The sequence below is a fragment of the Bombina bombina genome, chromosome 4 (genome assembly GCF_027579735.1).
Source record: "Bombina bombina isolate aBomBom1 chromosome 4, aBomBom1.pri, whole genome shotgun sequence".
NCBI lineage: Eukaryota > Metazoa > Chordata > Amphibia > Anura > Bombinatoridae > Bombina > Bombina bombina.
In genome coordinates, this window is record NC_069502.1 from 73,711,919 (window position 1) to 73,725,801 (window position 13,883).

At 39.0% G+C, this 13,883-nt stretch overlaps 1 protein-coding gene across 5 annotated transcripts in view; it reads right to left on the reverse strand.

The window, feature by feature from the left end:
* The window catches only part of PTK2B (protein tyrosine kinase 2 beta), a 607,866-nt gene that overhangs the window by 499,564 nt on the left and 94,419 nt on the right, over positions 1-13,883 (reverse strand). The gene's annotated exons all lie outside the window — the stretch shown is intronic.

Here is a 13,883-nt window from a genome sequence, read left to right on the forward strand (position 1 = left end):
TTAAAATAAGAATTAGGCTCCTGAATCTTCTGGATGGCTCAGAACATAGTATTTATGATACATAAATTGAATTCTTTATTCACAAATATTTTCCTTTGTCTGGTATGAATTTAATGAAGCCCATACACAGCCTTTATGCAAGTTTAATAAAATAAGCAAGAAATAGTCATCTGTATTTTCATTATGAGGGTGTTAATGTCAAGAGTATTCAGCAATCGCAAGTCACAAAAAAATATTCAAAATGCAGCTGAGAAATTAATCTGCAAGGAAGTGTTAATTGGGTGAGAACGAAAATTTCTCAGTCTCCATTGGCCATAAGATATTTTAAGTATAAAATCCCCAGCAACTGCAGCTCACTCACGTTTGGAATAAATATAGGTGTCAACAGTTGACTTAGGGGATCTATCACATAATGTGCTACATTACATGCTTTTTTTTGTGTCATTTGTAGGCATTTAAACATTTGCTGCCAGGGAGAGTTTTCATTCAAGAGTTTGGCATTCAAGGTGTTAAAGCTATAATAATACAATATTAAAAAATGTGGTATCTTATTGTATTTTCTTGGCCTGGAGATCAACGATCACAATTTTGCAGCTGTGGGAGGACATTCTTGAGTATACCAAATTCTTGACACCCATGATGACATCATGGCGAGAGAATGTTGCAGGCAGCAGGTGGAAAATTTAGTTGAAGCTCTCTTTGGCATCCAAGGGGTTAATAGGAGTATCATTAAAGGGATACTAAACCCAAAAAAAAATATTTCATGATTCGGATAGAGCATGCAATTTTAAGCAACTTCCTAATTTACTCCTATTATCAATTTTTCTTCATTCGCTATATATCTTTATTGGAAAAGCAAGAATTTAACGTTTAGGAGCCGGCCCATTTTAGGTTCAGCACCCTGGATAGCAACAGAACGAAGAAAAATTTAAAATAGGAGTAAATTAGAAAAGTTGCTTAAAACTGCCTGCTATATCCGAATCATAAAATAAAAAAAATAGGGTTTAGTATCCCTTTAACATAATTAAGCCTGTCATAGCTTAAATTATTTCATCAAGGCTTTCTACTAATAATAATTTTGGTTGATACAGGAACAAGAAAACTTGAAAAAATTCTCAAAAGGTAGCTGTTAAAATTTGTAAGAGGCTTTGGCTGCGATTTTATAAAGCTTGTTTGTTGGTCAAACTGAAACAAAAAGTAACTATGCAGTCCCTTACATATGGCACTGAGGAGAGACAAATGCTATACCTTAGCCCATAATAATACACTAGGGGTTGACATATTTATATGAATCATAGAAGCTAGCCAGAATATTAAAGGGACATTCTAGAGTAAACTGTTTTGTGGCTCTATAACCTCCAGTTTATTAAACAACTTTGATCAAACATTTCCAGTAGTGAGTCAGTGGTTTTTACTGTAAATTACAAATTGACTTCATTAATTGGAACATCTGGCATGTTGCATCATGCATGCCTATAGCAAGGCACTTCCTCAGGGCTGAATGTATAGTGAGGCAGAGTAGGCATGTGATAAGGCAGAGTAGGCATGTGATAAGGCAGAGTAGGCATGTGATAAGGCAGAGTAGGCATGTGATAAGGTAAAGTAGGCATGTGATAAGGCAGAGTAGGCATGTGATAAGGTAAAGTAGGCATGTGATAAGGTAAAGTAGGCATGTGATAAGGCAGAGTAGGCATGTGATAAGGTAAAGTAGGCATGTGATAAGGCAGAGTAGGCATGTGATAAGGCAGAGTAGGCATGTAATAAGGCAGAGTAGGCATGTGATAAGGCAGAGTAGGCATGTGATAAGGTAAAGTAGGCATGTGATAAGGCAGAGTAGGCATGTGATAAGGCAGAGTAGGCATGTGATAAGGTAAAGTAGGCATGTGATAAGGCAGAGTAGGCATGTGATAAGGTAAAGTAGGCATGTGATAAGGTAAAGTAGGCATGTAATAAGGCAGAGTAGGCATGTGATAAGGCAGAGTAGGCATGTGATAAGATAAAGTAGGCATGTAATAAGGCAGAGTAGGCATGTGATAAGGCAGAGTAGGCATGTGATAAGGCAGAGTAGGCATGTGATAAGATAAAGTAGGCATGTAATAAGGCAGAGTAGGCATGTGATAAGGCAGAGTAGGCATGTGATAAGGCAGAGTAGGCATGTGATAAGGCAGAGTAGGCATGTGATAAGATAAAGTAGGCATGTGATAAGGCAGAGTAGGCATGTGATAAGGCAGAGTAGGCATGGGCCTACAGGCGCCCTCCATAGAGGGGCTCTTGTCTCTGCCTATTATAAATACCGGTCAGCCAGTGGCCTTAAAGAGACATGAAACCAGAACTTTATTTTCATGATTCAGATAGAGAATATATTTGTAAACAACTTTCCATTTTACTTACGTTATCAGTTTTGACTCATTCTCTTGGTTTCCTTTGTCGACGTAGCAGTGATGGGAGCTAACTAAACACATCAGTAAGCCAATCACAAAAGGCATATAAGTGCAGCCACCAATCATCATCTAGCTCCCAAGTCCTAAGCTATCTAGGTATGCTTTTAAACAAATAATACCAAGAGAACAAAGCAAATTTGATAATAGAAGTAAATTGGAAAGTTGTTTTAAATTGTATGCTCTGTCTGAATCATGAAAGAAAAATGTTGATTTTCATGTCCCTTTAAGAATTGAGCATGTGCGGCATCCGGCTTCCCTTGCACATGTACAATTCTTCTGGCCGCCTTAAATGGACAGTCTACTCCAAAGTAAACTGTCCTGATTCAGATAGAGCATGTAATTTTAAACAACTTTCCAATTTACTTTTATCCCCAATTTTGCTTTGTTCTCTTGGTATTCTTAGTTGAAAGCTAAACCTAGGAGGCTCATATGCTAATTTCTTAGACCTTGAAGGCCGCCTCTAATCTAAATGCATTTTGACAGTTTTTGACCACTAGAGAGCGTTAGTTCACGTGTTTCATATAGATAACATTGAGTTCACGCACGTGAAGTTACCTAGGAGCCAGCACTTATTGGCTAAAATGCAAGTCTGTCAAAATAACTGAAATAAGTGGGCAGTCTGCAGAAGATTAGATACAAGGTAATTACAGAGGTAAAACATGTATTATTATAACTGTGTTGGTTTTGCAAAACTAGAGAATGGGTAATAAAGGGATTCTCTTTCTTTTAAACAGACTGTCCCTTTAACAAAGATGACCACAGCACACGGGCGGTGCTATTCTATCACTGCTATCTTGGCTACGGTCACCAGCACAGCGGTGAGCAGGGGGCGCTTCTGATTTTGGTGCTGTAAATTCAGTCCTGCTTTAGAGATGTTTGTCAGATCTAGATGTTTGCTATTTAAGGGTAGACCAATTAGCTTCACTGTACAGCAACTAATATGTGCATGAATATTGCCGCTGGCATTACAAAGTTTATCCCCTCGTTTGTCTCTTCTGCCGAGAACAATTAGGGATAGATATAAAACAGGCCAAAAAAACTGTGCAAACGAGAATATGTGGAAACCCTCATAGATAATCACTTTAACAATTGTATGTTCCACTCAGCCTAATTTGCCTCTCTTTTATTGCATGTTTTATATATTTGCTTTGTTGTCTTGGTATCCTTTGTTGAAAAACATACCTAGGTAGGCTCAGAAGCAGAAATGGACTACTGGGATCTAGCTGCTGATTGGTGGCTGCACATATATGCATATTGTCATTAACTCACCAGATGTTTTCAGCTAGCTCCTTGTAGTGCATTGCTGCTCCTGAGCCTACCTAGGTATGCTTTTCAACAAAGGATAAGTAAATTGGAAAGTTATTTAAAACTGTATGATCTATCTGATTTATGAAAGAAAAAAGTTGGGTTTCAAATCCCTTAAAAAGGACCATTCAGTGCAGTAGAATTACATAATTAACAAGTGCATAATAAAAACACAATGATTTAACACCTTTTTTCGGAGAGAAAAAAAAAAATTCTCCCATTTTCTGGCCCCCTGTATCATGTGACAGACATCAGCCAATCACAGACTAGTATACGTATACCCTGTGAGCTTGTGCACATGCTCAGAAGGATCTTGTTCCTCAGAAAGTGTGAATATAAAAAGATTGTGCAAAATTTGATAATGGAGGTAAATTGGAAAGCGTCTTAAAACTGCTGCTCTATCTAAATCATAAAAGTTTATTTTGGACTAGACTGTCCCTTTAAACATAACATCCTTCATCACTTTATAGAAACAGTAGAAAAACAACTATTTTCAGAGTTAAATTACAGGACAATTGGGACAAAATAAATAATGAAAGCCCATTACTACACATAATTAAACATTTTATATCACAATCTTATATTGCTTAATATCCCTTTAAATGGGATTATATTTTGTTTAACTAGGAAAGGAATTGATATCTATAGAAAAGTAGCAGAACAAGCCAACAGGTTAGGAGCCAATGTTCATTGACTACATTTTAATTTTAAATTGTCCTATGTAAGAGGAAGTGAGCTGAACAGGTCCTTTCTTCATCAAGTTCATTCCCACCGAGCGCCTAGCAGACCTTTCACACAGGGCTGTTTCAAACATGACGCAAACTCTCAATAAAAAGTGTAGAAAAAGGAGAAGTGAAAAGACTGTATATTAACACATTAAAGGAACACTCAATCAAAATTAAACTTTCATTATTCAGATAGAGCAGCCATTTTAATCAACTTTCCAATTTACTTCCATTAACTAAATGTACACAGTCTTTTTATATTTAAACTTTATAAAACACCAGCTCCTACTGAGCATGTGCAAGAATAAGTGTGTATGCATTTGTGAATGGCTGATGGCTGTCACATGGTATGTGTATGCATTTATGAATGGCTGATGGCTGTCACATAGTACAGGGGGAGTGGAAAAAGACATAACTTTTAAAATTGTCAGAAAAAAATCTACTACTCATTTGAAGTTCAGACTAAGTGCTATTGCATTGTCTTGTTATCATGCATTTGTTGATTATGCAAATAAACTGTGTTGACTGGTCCTTCAAGATAATAGAAAAGATACAAAACTCTTGTTATATAAGATATGCTCAAGAACCCACTAGTAATTACACAAGTGGGCACAGTACATAAGGTAGGAGATCTTGATGACAATGTTCAGATGTGGGTAGTAACCTAAATGAAACCGGCTACAGAGAAAGGGGAACTGTAAAAGCAAGTGTTAAACTTAGAATATAAGCAATTAATTCTTGGCAGAAAGAGACCGATCTATAATTAGAAGAGTTTTATAGTCAATGTGGAATATATGGTTATTATGGTTTAAGTGCTATTAAACAGTATACGACTGTAATACAGAAAAAGCTATCCTGTAATTCAGTTTCTATAAAATAATGTTTGATCTTAAAGGGACAGTGAACACTAAAATTGTTATTGTTTAAAAAGATAGATAACGCCTTTACTACTCATTTCCCAGCTTTGCACAACTAACAGTGATATATTAATATACTTTATAACTTATAAACCTCAAAATTTCTGCCTGTTTCTAAGCCACTACAGACAGCCTCTTAATCACATGCTTTTTATTTGCTTTTCACAACAGGAGATTGCTAGCTCATGTGGGCCATATAGATAACATTGTGCTCATGCCCGTAGGTTCTGTACAACACAGCTAAAATGCAAGTCAATAGATAATAGTCATGTGATCAGGGGGCTGTCAACAGAGGCTTTTATACAGGGTAATCACAGAGGTTAAAAGTATATTAATATAACCATGCTGGCTGTGTAAATCTAGGGAACGGGGTAATAAAGGGATTATCTATCTTTTTAAACAATAAAAATATTTGAGTTGACTGTCCCTTTAAGTTTTCCCAACAACCTCACTCTCCTGCTGAGGAGATTTAGGGATTGATATAAAACAGTTAATAAGAGACTGTCCAAACAAGGCTGTGTGGAACAAATAATTCTCTTACAGGGTTTCCATACAGCCTTGTTTGCACAAACTCTATTTGATTTACAATTGTCCTCAGCAGAAGACAGAAATAAGTAGAAAACTAGTTCAAACATGGAGTGCCCATAATTTTATAGAAACTAAAGTACTTAATAGAAACTAAACCTTTACACTTATATCTTCAATATTTTAACAACTAATACAGGGCTAGATTGGAGAATTAACGGTAACGATAAGAAGTTTATGCCTGTCAGGATAGCGTGACTTCTGAACGGTTAACTGTTGAGCTCAACAAAAAAAGTTGCACAAAAGACATCAAAAATACATTTAAAAAGTACATTTACACTCATAATAACATGTCTAATAAAAATGATTTTCAAAATATTGCATTAAAAAGTTATAATGGTTCAAGGATATGATATATATTTATGTGTGTGTGTGAGTTTATTTGTATTTAAAGACATATATAAAACACAAAAATACACATCTATACATGTCTAGACATATATATAAGTGCATTGTAGCCCTTTAACTATGTATTTACTGTAAATATTTTTCAAATAGGTTATGTTCTAAGTATTTTTAAATACAGTATATATTCAAATATATAGAAGTTAATTTTTGTGCATATGTCAGGTTAGTTATCGTGTAAATATGCAGCCACCAATCAGTAGCTAGAACCTAGGTTATTTGCTGCTCATGAGCTTACCTAGATAAACCTTTCAGCAAAGGATACCAAAAGAAGGAAGCAAATTAACCCTTTGAGTGCTAAGCTGTTTAAAGGTTTTTTTTATTTTGTATTTTTTGAAATATTTTTTTTTTAACTTTTTTTTTTTTCTTCACAGATCCCACAGACTTACACTGTTGGAAAGGTTAGGCAATTACCTTTCCAACGGTGGGCCTTGGGGGTCTGTAGCGGCTTAGATGCCTGAAACACAGGCTTCTAAGCAGCATGCCCCCTTTTCCTATACTTAACATTGTTATTTTTAAATAAAGTTGTGCGGTGACGTCATCACGTCATTGCGCGTGACGTCACCACGCATATCGTGAAGACCCGGCGATGCCTGTCACTATACAGGCCCGATCGTCGGTGTAGGAGCGGGTGGGAGCCCCCAGATCTCCCTCAAGGTGGGAGAGTGCTAGCGACGGCTCTGAGCCGTCGTTAGCACCTGAGTGGGAAACTGACGGCTCAGAGCCGTCGTTAGCACTGAAAGGGTTAAATAATAGAAGTAAATTTGAAAGTTGTTTAAAGTAGCATGCTCTTTCAGAATCATGAAAGAAAATATTTGGGTTTCATGTCCCTTTAAGTAATTTTTATAAAATCAGCAGTAAACAAATGCCATTGTTAGTTTAGTAGTAGAAGTGTTAAGTTTATTATTGTCGAAAAAATATTCTGTAATATAACTATTTAACTTGATGAGCACTAACAGAACAAAACGATCACTGTCTTTTGTATAGTAGGCGTTTGTCATTATGTGAGTCACTCTGCAGTTTGGAACATATGAAAGCAGCACTATCTTTGTTACATATTATGTTCCGTCCTCTATATTGTAACAAGGCTTTGGCAAACATATTCGAGCCTGGAGATTGTTAATTGTGCCATGATCGTTACCATTTCTAGCAGCAGAGAATAGGTGGCAATACACAGATGAAAAGTCCATTTGGCATTGCTTTCTAGTACAGAGGTCATTAAAGGGACATAAAAGTGCAATATACATATGTGTTTAACATCTGCAAAAGGTTTAAATACATAGTTAAATTTAGCTCTAGAGCATTACTGAGCTAGCTGAAGACATCTGATGAGCCAATGACAAAAGACACATGTGTATAGCCATCAATCATCAGCTAGCAACCAGTAGTGAATTGCTGCTGCTAAGCATATGCAGATATAATACCTATATGAATAAATTGTCATTTGTTATGTGTGGCATCTAATATGTATATTAACTACACAAATATTCCTGTACTTCTTAAAACTAGCTTTTGTTTTAATACTTACAAAGGTATGTTCATGTTTAACTATCCTTTAAGGGGACATGAAACCCACATTTTTTTTTCTTTCATGATTTAGACAGAGCATACAGTTTTCAAGAACTTTCCAATTTACTTCAATTATCGGACTTGTTTCATTCTCCTGGTATCCTTTGTTGAAGGGTGCAGCAATGCACTACTGGGAACTAGTTAAACACATTGAATGAGCCAATGACAAAAGGCATATATATGTGCAGTCACCAATCAGCAGCTGCTTCTGAGGCTACCTTGGTATGCTTTTCAACAAGGGACACCAGGAAAACAAAACAAATTTGATATTAGACGTAAATTGCGAAAAATGCATGGTCTATCTAAATCACAAGAGTTTAATTTTGACGTTACTGTCCCTTTAATAATTAGACAAACTCGCACACCTGGCACTCACCCCTGCTGCTCCAGATAACGATACAGCCAGTAAAAACACCTATGGGCCAGTTGATTGGCTGCCTGCCACTTTCCCTTTTTCACAGTTTACACTGCTAAGGGAGAAATTCATCACAAAATGAAAACGCTACAACAAAAAAGGGCAGTTTATTCTAATTACATAATAATTTATAAGGTCTGTGACCCCAGACTGAGTCTAGCTTATCTTTTTTCTAGTTATTTTTTAGTTTTCTAGCTAAAAAAAAAAAAAATGCACTCGGCCTGTGTTCCACTTTTTTTAGCATGAGACTGGAGACTACAATGAATTTAAGCCATTTTCTGATAAAATGGTTTGCAAAGCTTTAGAATCAACCCTTTGTTGTTTTTTTTAACCTTTTTACCAACATAAGCAGTAAGTGTTACTTTCAGATAAATCTCCCTAGATATGCATTGGATTTGAAGAATAAAATTGTAAATGAAATCCTACTTAAAGGGCCATAATACCCAAATGTTTAAACACTTGAAAGTGATGCAGTATAGCTGTAAAAAGCTGACTAGAAAATATCACCTGAACATCTCTATGTAAAAAAGAAAGATATTTTACCTCAAAAGTTCCTCAGTAGCCACATCCCATTGTAAAGGACTTCTAAGCAGCAAATCAGTATGTCTGTCCCGGGACAGCAAAGGGAGTGAGCTTACGTTCACTCTAATCTTATTTCCCTATTCAGTTTAAAGGATTTTTACTATGAAATCTCATGAGAGTTAAGTCAAAACTCATGAGATCACAGTAAAAGAGTTCATGACCTTAGCACTATTGATGCTGATTGGCTGCTGTTCATTTCTTCATTATTATTTTTTTATCTGCAGCTGAGCAACAGCTGAAGTGTATTTTTTTTACACAGAACTTCCTCTGCTGAGCTGAGGAAATTGTGAGGTAAAATATCTTCCTTTTTTACATAGAGATGCTCAAGTGATATAATCCTGTCAGCTTTTTACAGTTATACTGCATCAGTTTCACGTGATTTAGCATATGAGTATTATGTCCCTTTAATAAAATTTCCATATTTGGCTCAGTTCCATAGACAGCATTTACTAAAATAGAGACTGTTCCTTTTCTAGAAACTGATTTTTCAGGTGGGCATGAAACTCATTTTTAGCTGTTCCCATATTTGTGTTGCTGAATCTCAGTGATCATGCTATATGGGCCAATTTGTTATACAGTCAGTAGATGGGGCTCCCCCTCCCCACGTTCAGGGTTTCCAAAGTAGCCTTGACACATGCTATGCAGCACCTTCTCCTTGTCTCATGCAACCAACTGCTTGAGAGCAGGGCTTGTCAATCATCAAAAATTCCCCGTACACCTCTGCTTCCCAATTCATCAGTATGGAATTTGAAGGTAATGTATGCACAAAGTCAAGCTGAACTTGTTCAGGTGATGTCTCCCCTGGCCCATCGGTGGTTTGTCCCTAATGTAGACCCATTTTCACCATCTGCACAATGCCAAACATTTCATAAAGCTGCTGTGTCCATTGTCAAACCAGAAAACATTTCAGGGGATGGTCTGAAGTCATCTACAAATTTTGGAAGTTAGACATTTCTTTATGTATATATCCTTGCAGAGAGACTGAAGGGCTCTACTCACACTTATTTATTCAATTGCTACAGGCAATTTTGTGAATTTGTATTTTGTTCATCTCAAAAGGCACGATTATGGTACTTCTCTTCCAAATGCAGTTTTTTCACCATTGCTCACACAATCACATTTTGTGTGCTATAAGCTTGACTGACAAGTACAGCTAATTAGAGACTGCACTTATGGGTATATAGTTTTCTCAAAATAATGATACTCCACTGGGTACAGGTGTGAAAAAAATGCTTGCCAGTACTTGAGTAACATATCCCTAGGAGCATCAGAGATGATGCTCAGCACATGGTTATCTGACAAAAACACTGTGTGCAAAACCCATCTACAAGAATGTATCATTTTACAGGAAACATCTTAAAATATCCTATATTTATTGCTGTATTACATGGGTGTCCAGGGGCCAGAGGGGGCAAATGGAAGTTTGCTAATTATATCCAAACATAAAAAATCACTTGCATTAGGCTGATCAGCCCCTATTTTTAAAATGATGTGCAGCTTATGCTTACCTGATCATTTCATTTTCTTCTTAAGGGAAGAGTCCACAGCTGCATTCATTACTTTTGGGAAATGCAGAACCTGGTCACCAGGAGGAGGCAAAGACACCACAGCCAAAGGCTTTAATATCTCCCCCACTTCCCTCATCCCCCAGTCATTCTGCAGAGGGAACAAGGAACAGTAGGAGAAATATCAGGGTAAAAAAAGGTGCCAGAAGAACAACAAATTACAGCCTCATAGATAAAAACACGGACAGGAGCTGTGGACTCTTCCCTTCAGAAGAAAATGAAATTATCAGGTAAGCATAATTTATGTTTTTCTTATTAAAAGGGAAGAGTCCACAGTTGCATTCATTACTTTTGGAAAAAGAATACCCAAGCTAGAGGACACTGAATGCAAACAAAAGGGTGGGTACAAAAGGCGGCCCCTTCGAAAGGCACCACAGCCTGATTACTCAACACCCTAAAAAGTATAGACGACACGGGTGAAAAGGTGAAAACCCAAAGCCCATTTACCTGCACATTAGTTACACCGCCGGCAAAGCCAAACTAAACCACTCATTCCCAGAGTCCGTCAAGCCCAAACAACCTCCGAGGAGTCATCCCCGCAGATCACGACTCCCATTAAGGTACCCAGCCAAGACAAAGACCGCTATCTGCCCCCAAAAAGGGGAACAGAATATCAAGAAAATTCCAAAGGATTATTCCACTCTGCAGAACATAGAAAAAACCCATAGTTGTCATACAATAGCAACACCCAGGGAGACAAACTCCCTAGAAACACAAGAACCGAAGAAAAATAGGGAAACATGTCCCAAAAAGGACTTGAGGAACACCCTCATATCTCTGACCCTGAACCATACCCAAAAGGTATTCCAGGAAAACCATGGGTTCCCCGATGCCTCATATCAGATCTAGCTCTGTAAGTTAGACAGCAGAGACAGCAGAAATAGGAAAACTATCCCAGGAGCTAGTAAGAGTTCTCCAAAGAAAACACCCACCGTTTGAGCAGGAACTCCCAATGGCCAGTTTCCAGGTAGAAAGCTGACTCACCATTGCTAAACCCAAACACTGAAGGCATTTCAAAGCTTGATAACACCCAGTCAAAGTGCAATTAGCCATAGCTGGTTACACCCTTCAAGTGCAATAGCTGTAGTTGGGTTCAACTGCAAACCTTCCAAGGGCTCACAGCCCTCCGAATATATGGGGCTCCAAGGAGCGCCCCCTCCCAGCACCGAACGCCAGTGGAAAATAGGAGGACATCCAAGACCTCCCACAAAGGACAGAACCGACTCTAGAGAAAATGGTCAACCCTCATAGAGTAACCGACCCCCAATCTTCCCTCTAGGATAATGGTCCCAGCCCAAAGGCTAGTCAAGACCAAAGACAAGAGTCTCAGACTTCCGGAAGAGAAAGGAAGGGTCAACGTAGGAACAAAGCCCCCGGTTAGACCGCTGATCGTTACAACAAACGGTATGCTACCATGAGTCAGGATAGACATTGTGCTCGGGTACGAAACCCCTAGATGGCTGTCTTCTCTAAAAACAAGGAACACTTCCCAAGGGAAGAAGGCCCTCAGTCTCTCAGCATCCATATATCAGAATCCAACATATAGCAGGAGCCCCACTGCAGGAACCAGTCACTACATCGCAATTCCTCTTCCAGGATTCTGGAACGCAAGAAGGGAAAAGGCGACAGGTCGCTCCAGATACTAAGGTAACTCCGACCTCTGAGAACTCCACCCCTGCTCTAAAAGAGAAGGGAATAAACTACGGAAACCTACCCTACCATAGAGGCGAGACCCTTGGGCCATATCGCCAACCCAGATGAGGATACCTGTAGTCTACAGGAACAGTGTAAATGCGCCAGAAGACCAGTAGGGAACCGTCAGAAGGACCTAAAGCCTAAGCCACAAAACGAGGCATCTCTCACAGAGCCCCAGCCTCTATGGAGAGAAGCCCGCGGGACCACAAACATCTAGTGTGATATTGAACCATACACACCCCTCCGAGGAGAGACACAGACCTAGGTCAAGGCTAGAGTTGCAACGAGGACAGAAATACACCTGAACGTCGAGACCATGGTCAGACCAAGGGTAATGGAAGAGACAACAGCCAGAGATCCTTGAAGGATCTATCTTCCAAAATCTTCTTTAAGCAGGCAACATCTGTAGCTTTGCAGCTCCCCACAAAAGCAGGGAACCCCTGCACACCAAATCTTAGAGTAACACAACTCTGAGCAGAGAAGAATATGCCCGCACATCCCTACCATATGATCCACCCAAGGCGGAAAGGAAGGAACTCCGCCACCGCAATAAAATGCTTAATAGGCTAAAGAGTCAGCGTCCAGAAGACCTTGAATGAAAATGCAAATTATTACTCACTCGACACACCAAACCACATAAGTCACACACATCTCCCACTCCAAGAATGGAATACCGGTTCTGAGTCCCCGGGGACCTAAAAAACCATGATGATGTCTGCAAAAACAGATCCGCATCCCAGGCGAGAAACCCAAACCGCCAACCTAGATTGGCACTCATAATCCTCCGTTCGGAGGGGTTGTATTTAAACAACAGGTCTCATACTTCGGTTGGATCCGAACCCGAAGTCCATAGAATAGGCCGAGTTATTCAAAATCCAGCAGGATTAATCAGCACCACGAGGGTGACATGAAACCTGGTAACAGCTGAAAAAGTATCCGACCAGTACCTGCCTGGTGTAAGGACTCTAGAACTGCCCAAGATCCAAGAAAATGTATCTCAAAACATCGATAAATGAACTAGAAAAACATAATTATATTATTCAACAAGTGCGCAACTTCCGAGAAAGTGCCCATGTGACCTAAGTCGCAAGTATCGGTTCCAGAGAAGAACGTTCATAAAAACGAAAATATAACAGACATGAGCTTAAGAAAAAACAAATTAAAACACATCCATATGGATCAAAAAATAAAAATGAAGGCAGCACCCATCAGGTGAATGCCCAAGGTGAATGAGGACGACAACGGAACCAGCCAATTAAAAGCCATTTACCCAAGCTCAGAACTGGAACTGAAAAACAAAGAAAAAGAAAAAACGGCGACGTTAGGGGTATTGGCTTCATCCCCAAACGTCATATCTATTTTGCCATCCAGCTTCTAAGGCCTCGGATCCCTCGGCCCGCTAGGACTGGGATCCTCCAACATTGCCAAAACAAAAGGAACACGAAGGCGAGCCAGCGTATAACTGACGGCAAAATCATCCCTCACCGGATCAACTGAAGACCCTGGCTCCGAGATAGGGACCCCTGAAGCCTCAGGGGCCAACGCTTCCCCAGAAGGCCAAACAGAATCGGGCGATTACACGCTCGACGGGCCATGGTTAACGGAACACGGACAGTATCTTAGAAATACTTTACTTGGGAGATATAAATGATTTAGCGTCATAGAAATGGCCATGTGGA